The sequence below is a fragment of the Alosa pseudoharengus genome, unplaced genomic scaffold (assembly GCF_046254945.1).
Source record: "Alosa pseudoharengus isolate Yale_2024_CS ecotype anadromous, Long Island Sound unplaced genomic scaffold, YU_APseudo_1.1 YU_APseudo_1.1_scf_2, whole genome shotgun sequence".
Taxonomy (NCBI): Eukaryota; Metazoa; Chordata; class Actinopteri; order Clupeiformes; family Clupeidae; genus Alosa; species Alosa pseudoharengus.
In genome coordinates, this window is record NW_027468663.1 from 17,421,662 (window position 1) to 17,433,891 (window position 12,230).

Genomic DNA, 12,230 nt, shown 5'->3' on the forward strand with positions numbered 1-12,230 from the left:
GAAAACGAAATTATTTTTCAAACGTTCCGTTCAGGGGGTCGTTTCTAGAAAGCATCGTTTGCTAACTTGCGTCGCAACCTTGGTAGTTCGCTCCATCGTTCTTGGATTTGGTGTTTCTAGAAAGGGTAGTTCGAACTCTCAATCGCAAACAAGGACGCAAAGTTTGGTCGTTTGAACCATAGACATAATATACATAGACGCCGCATTGGCTGCTGGAAACAAGAAATGCGGCCGCCATCTTGGACCGGTCATACTCCTCGTTGCGTTGCAGCAGAAAACACAAGATGACAGCACTGTGCAGCATGTTCCTGCTCAAATCAGCGGACCATACTCGGGGGATTAACTTTTCACAAGTAAGATTTAACATTACCGTACTATTGGTTGTATTTTGTATTTTCGAACAATATGGCCTGTATCATAACTACATGTATGACCTTTGCAGCAAAAAAAAACGCGTGAAAATCTGTTCGGTATTCAGTGAGATATGATTAATTAAGTGCGCTGACAGCTCATTGCACCGGCCAAACAGATTACACTGAGTGGAGTGGGTGACCGGTCCAAGATGGCGGCTCCAAATCTCGTCAGCGCTAGTAGGGAGCAGCGGTCGATGCGGCGTCTATGTATATTATGTCTATGGTTTGAACTACTGCCCCTAGGCAGTCGCACTTGTGTCGTTCCTTGGTAGTTCCTGTTGGTGTCCGGAGCGCCTAACCAAAAATCACAACCGCCTAACCAAAATTTGCGAAGTGGATGTTTATCTCGTGACTCAATGATTGATCTATCCTGTAGCTTAATTTTGATTAAGACACTGCTCCCCTACTTGGCTCATTCTTGCTATTTATGTTAATTAAAGTATTGCCTTGCTTTTAGTATTATAATCTTCACAGTCCCTAACAACAGTAGTGTTAAATGGTCTAGTGGCTAAAGCAGATGACTTATTATCCCAACGTTGTAGGTTCGATTTTCTTATGATGTGAGATTGTCCTCTTGCTTCTCGCTACCTGCAGGTGAACTAGTGTGACACGTAGATTCAATTGTTTTTGACTGATGTATTGTACCTATGGTCTCTCGATGTAGAGTAACTATATACATAAATATGTATGGTCAAAACCTATTGTTGTGTCTCGTAGGCCTACTCTTACACAGAGATGAAAAGAAGAGATAGGATGCGAACTCCGGCCGAGCGCGCAGTGCACCAACGCGCTGCCGTTAAGCCACGAGACAGTTGATAACCTACGGGATACCCAGATATTTGTCCAGGCTATATATTTTTTCCAACACATAGATATTTAACACAAATAATGACTCATTTTTGTCTGCTTAAGTTAACTGTTTTATATGCTTGCAATAGGTTTAGGTTTTGGCTGATGGCAATGACAATACCAGCATTAATCACTCGGCTTAGATTAGAAACATGTCGACATAGGCCGTGACAGAACATTTCTAGGGGGTGGGGTATTACACATTGCCACTGTTTCCACCAATGATATGTATCGCTGCATCATCAACAACGTTGTTGGAACTACGGTGTTCGAACGTCGGAGGTAGCGAATTGCGACACAGGTACGATGCTTTCTGGAAACAGGTGTAACAGTGTCGTTGTTTGGTCGCAAGTTGCGTCGTACCATGGTGGTTGAGCAACGTCGTTGCTAACTTTTCTAGAAACGACCCCCTGAACCGGTTCGGAACGCAAAATATCGTTCGTTCTTAAAGTTCCGGCAGTGTTTGGCGGGCCTATCAAGTCTAAGAAGACTATGCCCAAAAATAATAAATCACAGGCGGCATCCAAAAACATTCAGATGGGCTATCCATCCCATAGCCTACAGACTTACTGTAGGCCTAACCTATGCCTATAAATAATTTCTTATCAAAAATATTTCTGGATACGTGCTAAACTCCTTAACTGGTTGTAGCCTAAGTTTTATCCATATGGAGATATTCAAAGGCTTGCACTATAATTCCAACCCTGTTTATAAACGAACCTGTCTGTTGCTGACAAGGCCTATCTCAACTTTAAAACGACAAGGCGTGGACAGGCAAAATAGGCTATTACGCATAGGCTACAAACAATTTCCAAATCAGTTTCAGTAGCCTACGCTACGAGCTGGCCTAAGATCCGACAACAGCAAGACAAAACATACACATTTGGACCAAAGGTCCATTTATTCGTTTTTTTTTAAACTGCAGAAATCAAATTATTAGGCTGTTCGCCTACAGTAGTTGGCTACATAGCGGCTTGTTAGCTCACATTACACATACACAACAGTGTAGATGCGGACTTGTTTTTCGCACAACCGGAAATAGTCTCCCTGACATAGGATATGCTTTTGTGAAATTTTATAAAATATATAGAGAACGAAAAAAAAACCTTATTAACCGGTTTTGTGGATTTCAGAATAACGTTTCTGTTCCGGAACAGTTGAAGAACATTTTGTTTTCGTTTCCGTTTCCGCTCCTCGTAAAATTCTGTTCGTTTTCGGTTTTCGTTTTCATTCCTTGAACCGGTTCACGGGACACGTCCCCCCCAAAGTCTATGGTGACTACGGCCCTGATTTAACCTTTATTTTGCCAGGAAGGTCTCATTGAGACCCAAGATGGCAAGCAATGATTTAAATGAAATGAGCCCACAACGTTTTTGCCTACTGCATGCCAGCCCAGCTCCTTAGCCAATTCGCTACCACCACCCAGGCCCATGGTGATGTACTGAAGTTTACACTTCCTCCTCCTCTTCAGCCATCCTTCCAAGGACCCTCTTCAACTCTGCAGCCCTAATATTCCACAATCCTCTCCCACACTGTAAAAAATAATATGCCCTTTTAACTTAAAAAGGTTTGTTACCCCGCTGCCTTACGTTTTTGAGTTAACTTGACATAACGTTTTTGAGTTAACTTGACATAAAATAAAATTTGATTTAACTTATATTTCTTAGTTAAGTCAACTGAAAATTTTACACAGACTCTTGTTGTGTCAAAAAAGCCATGTAAGTTAACTTGATTAATTTACATGTTGTTTCAAAATAGGATCATTAGTTGAAATAAATTTGTTCAGACATGTATTTTCCTTGTTAGTTTTATTAACTTTTAAAAACTTTTATACTTATTTTTTTCAAAGAGAGGATGCACATCATAATATCGAAGAAAAAACCCAAAACTAACTAAAAATACACAGGTGGATGTACAGCACATCAAATTTGGGGGGGAAACCCATTATGCTACATTAGAAAAAATAATCTGAAAACACACATAAAAACAAATCAAAACTGAGGACCAAGTCCAAGTTCTACGGAAGGTTGTTGTACTACTCTTTACCAAGCAGCCTGTTTTGGAGAAAGCAGCTGCAATGTTCATGTGAAGAGGAGCTCCTTCCAATGTTCAAGAACAGCTTTTGTACTTCAAACGTGAATTTTAGATGCTTCGGGTAGTCCATATTGAGACCCATCAGTCCAAAGAGTTCAAAGGCCTTTGGAATATTGGAAATGTCCATGACGATAAACTGTTCCTCCAAAACAAGACATATGTGATTGATTTTGTAGAACTACGCATTTGCTGCAGTCCTCATACACGATCAGGATCCCCACACTGGTTTCTTTTAAGACATCTTCAACTGGACCAGTTGGCTGAAAAACAAATCACCAGAAAGGTGAATATTTAACTCATTACCAGGGACATGCTTTTATTCTATTACAGTTTAGAACAGTTAAAATAATCTGCTTAGTTCAAATACAATGTTACATGCTTTATAAAATGATGAGTTTCCATCTGTAGAGCATGTCCTTGTATTTCAACCAGTGCTTCCAAATCACATTTAAAGTTATTTGCTAAACCTACCTCACAGGTCTTTAGAATGCTGGAAGTATCTTGACGAAGAAAGTGGGGCATGCCAAGCAGGTTGTTCGCTTATTCTGGTTGGAATCCTGAAATGCAAAGGACAAGAAACATGGGCAGATATTCATCAAGTTCACTGAGGAAGGTTCTCAAGAGATCAGCAGACATCAGACAGTTGAATTCCGTGAGGATGCAGTGAATGCAGAATATGACAACAAAAAAGAAAAGATAAAAGACATTAAATCAATATTTTTGTGTTCATTCTACAGGCAATTCTGTTAATACCTGGTGACACTATAAAATAAAAAAAAGTCAATTGTGTGTAGAAATGTCCGTTGAGGTCAACTTGCCTTCTGAAGGTGATAAAACAAGCAGAGCAAGGGGCAAAAGTGGCTGTGCTGTCCGTGCTTCAGAGTATATCTTCTGATGACCCTCTGATTCCGCGTTGAAAATGGGCTCAGTTTACAGGTCCACTTCATTAACACTCTTCTGTAACAGAGATAAATTACAAGCATCTGAGATTTTAATGCACAAAAATGTGTTTGTAAAAGCATTAGGCCTATTGAGATATCTGTTAAACATTGATACTACATGGCCTACATTATGATACACAATATTATTCAGATTTGAATGAGGACTTTCTATGAACACTGTAAAAATGCTTAGGTAACTTTTATCACCTATACTAAACATAGTGAGAATGAAGTCATGCTTAATAAAGATATGCTTAATGGGTTCATAATAATATTCTACATTTATGTCCACTGTGCTAAATAGCATCGGAGATGGTTGAAATAGGATGTAGGCTACTAAAGGATCTTTGATATTGACTCATTTCTTGCCACACACTCTCAGTGCTGTTTTTAAAGTAAACTTTTGGCTCAAACTGTGAAAACAAACATATCACCCTTACTAATCTGAATTAAGGTTAAATTGTCATTAGTCCTTGTGAAGGGAGAACATGCTGATGGACAAGAGAAGCTTCCGTTAGTTAGCAGGCTAGTTCGTACCCATCTAAGTGAATGTATGCAAATAGATAACCACCAACCAACTTGGCTTGCCTTAAACAAACAAACAAAAACATCTCCTTAGCTATTTTAAATACACAAGGGGAAATAACCATAAGGAATAGAGAAAAGACTTGTTTTCTTCAAGTGGCTTGGTACATTACAGCATTATGATAGCTAGCTTTTACTGGTACTAGCGAGATATGTGGTTAAGCGAAAACATCTACGAAATGCAAGTGTTTCATCCAATTATATGGAAATAGTTCTACTCATTCAATTCATTGAGTGGTTGTGTACTAAAGTTTACTCACCAAAAACACTGAATATTGACGGATTACGTCGGATGAAAGTTGAGACGATTCCTCCATGTGCTTTTCTTCCAACAGGGCAAAGTGATGTAAACAGGTCTGGCCAGAGGTGGCAGTAACGAGCATGTGTCGTGTTTTGTTAGGGCTACTTGTTCATTTAAGTGAAGACAACAAAGTGCTTGTTCATTGAACTTAGAACAAAGTTGAATCAGTGAAAACTTAGTATTTCTTTTTGACTCGACAATTTTCACAGAGTTTAGTTATATTAACTAAACAAATTAAGTTAAAGCAACAAAACCACAGTATTATTTTTTACAGTGCACACATTCACATCTGCTATTAAAAAAAAGCTTCTCTTCAGACTTATAACTGAAATCTTCAGTGTATCACGCACATCTGTTTCTGCACAACCTCCCAAGTGACTGTTGCATGATTATAAAGAGGTCTGTTTTCCACAGTAAACTAAATCTGCTGACCTATCCACCTAGACTCTTGTCTAGGAGATGGGGCCACTGAGTTCAGAGAATTAGCTCTGGTTTGTTTCGATATTTCAACCCAACCGCGATGACTGCCAGGACTGCTCTCCTTATTTGCTAAAGAGATGTCTACTGAGAGAGCTGTCACGAGAAGCAGATTTTTGTACCATTATCACAACTCAAGAGGGAAAAGGGCAGCATTTGAGACTGAGACCCCGGGAATTAAAATCAACCAAGGATGCCCCCTGCCTACTCAACAGCTAGATGATCTTATCATGGCCGGGGCCATTACATCTGCTTGAAGAAACAAAGTGAAAGTGATTGGAGTATTTTGACAAGCATTCTAATCTCAAGCATTTAGGATTGATTAGATAAGATCTGTTTGAAATGATAGATTTTTATTAACACCGGTCTTATTTACATGATGAAAATAGTATTTTATTATTTTTCAAGTACAGTGCTCTGACATCAAATTTCAACATCTTTTCTGAGCTAATTTACAATTTTGACCATAAACCATGCATGAAACACTGAATAGATTGCATAACCCTATAATCACCCTGATTTTAGCTTTAACCAATCCAGATTGGCTGTGAATGTGAAACACAATGTAGGCCTAAATATTAATTTATATTTATAAAATATTAGTAGCGAACAACATGTTTCGCTGTTGGCTCACATTTGGATGACACACATCTCAATCAAGTTTGTTGTTCCTGTACTAGATCCGAAAACGGCCAGTGCACAGGGATTTGTATCTTTTTACAGTTAGTATATAAGTATATTAGATGTGTAGATGTATATTTTCTGATCTTGCCTGGATTGATTTCAGCATCACTATATACCACATAAATACTGTTGATGGCTGTGTTACATGGTTCATTTTAACAGTCCTTTTAAAGACTAAACATGGTCACAGACACAAACACACACACACACATGATCTGAAAGAAACTCTTGAATCTGCCAGTGAATAATTTTCCCATGGACATTTGCAAAGAGCAAAATGCTCTTATAGATCAATTCCTATGAAAATTATTTTTAAAACCCCAGTACATGCATGCATGTCTCCAATAGAGGCATTCTAATGGCAAGAGCCCACCATTTGAGTTCTCAGTGAATGCTGAGTATAGCAACAGAAATATTCAACAGCACCACAGCACTTCCATTCCTTCCTCTTCCGAGATGGCGCACCTACGGACTCATCTGCTTGACAGTCTCATAATAGCAACATGCTGCTCCCTGTTCAGAGCCTCATTTCATTTTTCCTGTCTGAGTCTCCTCTGTCCACTGTGTGGCTACAGCATTTTCATTTTTCTCCCATAATTTGCAGAACAGAATTAACAAGCATGTTACAAAATCTAATTAGTATTTTGCCATAAAGTGACACTGACTTGGTACATTTTTATTGTCTTAGACTCTGGTATTTTTTGGCATATAACCCTTCAAATTACTCAGGGTTAATGATGCATTCAAAATGTTCAAGAAGAAATGGAGAGACAGAATGTAATTGCCTCATTTAGATCTCACAATGCCATGAATTATGATGAGCTGATAAGCTGATAATTGTTATTAATCAGTTATTAACATTAAACACCATTTTCGTGATCCAGCTGTTAGCCATTAATTATCTTCCAGGCACACACACTGTCTCTCATACACACACACACACACACACACACACACGCACACACACACAAACAGAAGTACACACAAGCACTAAGTAATTAATTCATGAGAAAGAGTTCCTTAAAAGAAACATCAGGCAGAAATCAAGATCAGAAATATATTCTGTCTGTGTTAGCGACCTGTGCTGTGCACTCTCAGGCTTTATGGACTTGGACTTAGACAGACACTGCTGGTGACGAAGCCCAGGCCCCAACATATCTGCTGTCAAAAGAGCCACCTGGTCCAGCACTGCCCGGTAAATATTCTGGATTTAAAAGACAGTAAAATGAACATATACAACTGGCTCCTGCCGCTTACTATGACAACAAGCAGATGCATGTCTGGCATTCAGCTTTGCATTCTTTCCATTTTGAATTTCCTTATTTAAATGAAGGGTCTCAGTCTCTCTCTCTCTCTCTCTCTTTCTCTCTCTCACACACACACACACATACACACAGAGAGAGAGAGAGAGAGAGAGAGAGTGTCAGAAAATCAACACATGCTATGAGGAAATTAAATCAATGCTCTAGTGACTTAACCATGTGACCACCAGGATCTTTTTACAAACAGTGTGGCCTACCCACTTGACATACACCCCCCCAGAGATTCTGAATTATGTCAATGTTAGTACTGCCATTAATTAAGGTCTGTTACTCAACAGAAACACAACCACATACACGCTTAGTAATACCCTGCTTTTAACATGGAATGCCCTTAACTAGAAGCTCCTACAATGTCACATCTGAAAGAGTTAGGTCTATCTGTGTCATTCCAGGCCATAACTAGCAAGAACAGCCAGTTAGTGAGAGAAGAATCAGGCCTGAGGAATATATGTTGGCAGAGTGAGCGTCTGTGTCATGCATATGTGATTTCTTGTGATGTGTGGTGTTCATAACCATAAGCAAATGAGAGCTTCATGGGATAAACATGAAGGCGTAGCGCCTTTCGGAGCCCTGAAACATTTCTGTATTTCCTGCCAGTTAGCTATTGCATTACTGGCAGAAATTAATGTTATAAAAATGGCATTTCTCTATTTCTCTGAAGTAAAATCTTGCAAGCACACACACCATAAGTTTTGATCATAATGATTGCTAAGAAAAGCTCATGGCACTGCATTATTTATATGTTGATAATACACAGAGCCTCCCAGGCATGAAATAATCACAGGAGCCAAACATGCATGTTTGACACAAACATGCTTCTTATTTGTGTGGATGGGAATGAGATTTAATATAGTGCCATGAAATTATACATTTGACTTGCAAAGTGGGAAATGGGTGTAATTGAAAAGAGTTAAAGCTACTGACTCAATAATAAACTCTTTGAATGTGTTCCAAAGGCACAAACCAGACAACAGAGTCATTTGCCGGCAGCATATAGCTTTTGTCTTTCTGAAATTAATCCATTAGCATAATAATTACTAAGAACACAAACATATTCACTACCAACTCATGGATAACATGACATTCCTTCCTTCAGTAGAAACAGACAAGATGTGACACCACATGAGAAAAGGAAAGAGGTGTGTGTGTGTGTGTGTGTGTGTGTGTGTGTGTGTGTGTGTGTGTGTGTGTGTGTGTGTGTGTGTGTGTGGGGGGGTATGGAACAGGTGTGCTGTGGCGTATTTCAACCGCAACAGCGATTAAATATTGTTAATGCATTTTGCCACAATTTCATTTTCAAAATACTGACATTGGCATGTAAACGTAAAATCTCCTAGGATTTGGGGGAGGGGAGGGGGTCTTCAATAGTGACATTAAAAAAAAATAAAAAAAGACATGAATGATAACAAATATGTTTCGTGCTGTGGCCTACAAGCAGACACAGTTATCAGACAGCGCAATAAACAAGACTGAGGAAAATACAAAAATGGTAAGGAAAAACAAATGGAACTAAAAAGCCAAAAGAAATCGCTGATATTTCGCTTACTTTCTTGTCTTGTCTCAGTTGGAAACATGTTTTCCAGAAAAAAAAACAAGGTGAGCATGATGTTTCAGTCCTTCCCCAAACTTCAAGATGCCAGCCAGCCTACTTTCAAAGTCTAAATAGGAGTTCTGAATATTTCCCTGCCATAAGTCCTTAAAGAGAATGCATTTCTGACCCATGCACCCTCATGCCTTTTAAACATCTCATTCAGTGGATCAGCAGCACACTAATAAAAGAGGTCAAATAAATTCAAAAATTCAGTACAGTAGATTGTATGTTTTCAGTGCAGAGAAAAAACAATGCCTTCACTACACCACACATACATGCCCATTAGGATGTCTCGTTTGCATGAGTACCTATTTTATAATGCACTAAAAATACCAAGGAAATTAACCAGGATGAATCACTCCACTTCAAACAACTTTGTCATTGTTTTCTCAGACAGGACAGTTGGGGCTTGGCGGAGATGGCAGTGAACTGGCATAAAAGAGAGTGAAAGTGGGAGAGTGAGAGTGGGAGAGAGAGACAGAGAGAGAGACAGAGAAAGAGATTTTTTTCTGGCCCATTACATTCTACATTAATATTATTCTGAGACTTGCAGTAAATGTTTGATGCATAGGGCAGATAAATGGAACAGTCCTGCCAGGCCTTCCCGCTCCATTAATAACAATGGCAGTTTAGTCAGCAGCATTTATATTACAACAGAGGGTAATGGTAAAGGTTTAATGAGGAGCGCCATCACTGCACTGAGACCCCTGTGCTTCTGGCATCTCAGGGGGCCACTGTAGAATTGTTTTTATAGTGATGGTAGGTTGTTTTCTGGTGTTGGCGCACAACCAGAGCACAAAGTGATCATGTGGAATTTATTAATATGAGAGTACGAAATCTAGCATGATGTTCAGAATCAACCTTGTCTCAGGGTACCCTCTGCTCTGCCTATAAGCTACCTGGGGTTTATAAAAATACAATCGAATCCCAGCCGTGGGTATATCCTTTAAACTACCCCAACTTCCCCCCCGCTGTACAGCATCCCATTAGCAAATGGAAAGAGGGGTCACCCTGTCTGGCCTCAAACCCAGGTCTCTGAGGCATGAAGCAGGGAAAGAGCCAGACCAGAGTTGCGTTCAAATTCGGCAAACATTCGCAAACGTTTGTGGCGAACATGTTTTCTCTGAAAAGTTAAATTTGAACAATTTGGTGTCAACATTCCATTGTAACGGTAATTGCATTGTTGCCTTCAACAAGCTCATGTCCAGCTCCACTGTAGAAGAACTACTTCCTCAGACTGTTTGTGAGTGTTCACAAACGTTCCCCGAAAAATCAAGGCAAACAGAAAACTGTTCACCAACATTCACAAATGCTCGCCCATGTTTGTGAATTTGAACGCACGTTAGATGACTGGTGGAATGGTTAAAATGGCCATTTTCTCTTTCCCTTGTCAGGGGAAAAGGAATAAAGGCATATTTGGGAAAAATCTGTCTTAAATCTCGTCTTAATGTGCATTTAACTCAGTCAAAATCAAGACGACTTGACTGGCTTATGTTTAGTGTGTGTGTGTGTGTGTGTGTGTGTGTGTGTGTGTGTGTGTGTGTGTGTATCTAATATACCCAATGTAGCCTATACCATATTGGCAAAATGAATATGGTGCCTTGCCTTCTCTACACAACCTTGTGTCAGTAATCAAGCCCATTGTGTCAGTCATCCAGCCCATTGTCAACAACCACTATGCAAGAAAAAGCTTCTCAGCTGCCAACTCAACTCCTTTATGTTTAGAAATCATAGGTTCCACTGGCATTAGTGAGTACTTGCAGATTTGCCATGCTTGAGTGAAAGGTTGAATTGCTTGAATGAGCAGTGTTTTGCGTGGGTTTTACCCCCCCCCCCTCTTTCTCTCTTTATTTATCCTTCCCCTCTTTCTATGGTTGGTCCAAGATGCCAGAGCAGTGGAGACATGGTACGCAGTCTTTTTCTCACTTTGATTTCAATTCACACAGTTCTGCTTGATCCAGTAAGCCCTGCCAATATAATGCTATTCACCTGAAAGCCATGCAATACTGACACATGTCAAACTGAAATGGCTGCTCAGACCTGTAACTTACTGCATATTGTCCACCACCAGCTGTGAACAGAGTTGCAATTGTTTGTGTTCTCATCATTGAACACGCAGCATTAGTTTATTCACACATCATGGTGATGTGCTAACTGGGAGATTGTATGGTAAAGTTGTTTTGTTTTCAATACTTTTCTGCATAATTCTGCACAACGTTCATATTTTTTTCTATTTCAGTTGGGTAAAGGGCTGCAGTTAAAGTAAATGTCCTAAGCTCAGTGTGGGGTGAGCCAGATGGGAATGCTCAAACCTAAGCCCATGGAGGGAAAGTGTGTGTGTGTGTGTGTGTGGGGGGGGGGGGGGGGGGTGCATTGTGTGAATAAATTCTGGAATAATTCTGATTGTTAAGTAATGCATGACTAATAGCTTATTATCACTTCTGGCAAGGTTAGGTTGTCATTGCGGTTTGTCTCTGGATTTCGGTGCGGTTTGTCTGGTTGTTAGAATATATGAAGGATTATGCACTACTGGCCCGATATAGAGTGTAAAGAAACTGCAGAACAGCGTCCTAATAATCTGCACCTATATAATATGAGTAGGTTTTCCTACAGATCTGAGTGAGGGCAAGGGTTTAAAAAGGGGCTGCCTAAATGGATTGTAGCCTAGGAAAGTAAACAGTAGGGACTGTAACAGATTGACATTGATGTCTAAATTGCAAGATATAGTAAGGATCTGAGAGTGTGAAAGAAACCATTGAGCTACGGAAGAACGTTTGTAATGAACTATTGATGTTCATAATAGCAACCGTAATGCATGTGATAAGTATATCTATAGAAACACAAGCCTGAGAAGAACACACTCATTGACATCTCTGACAAGAAATCGGTGGCATTTCATTTGACACTGGCTGACCCCAGAGGGAGAAATGGCATGCGTGTGTAGGACAGCGTGATGCTGAAGACCTGGCATTT

The 12,230-nt window shown here is 39.7% G+C and overlaps 1 long non-coding RNA gene across 1 annotated transcript; it reads right to left on the reverse strand.

Annotated features, from left to right (window-relative positions):
* Nucleotides 1–4,174: 4,174 nt before the first annotated feature.
* Nucleotides 4,175–5,231, reverse strand: LOC143135090 (uncharacterized). The gene is made up of 2 exons (XR_012988796.1): nt 5,143–5,231; nt 4,175–4,313 (listed from the first exon to the last, which is right to left on the reverse strand). It is a non-coding gene; the product is annotated as an uncharacterized LOC143135090 (long non-coding RNA).
* Between the last annotated feature and the right edge of the window lie 6,999 nt (nt 5,232–12,230).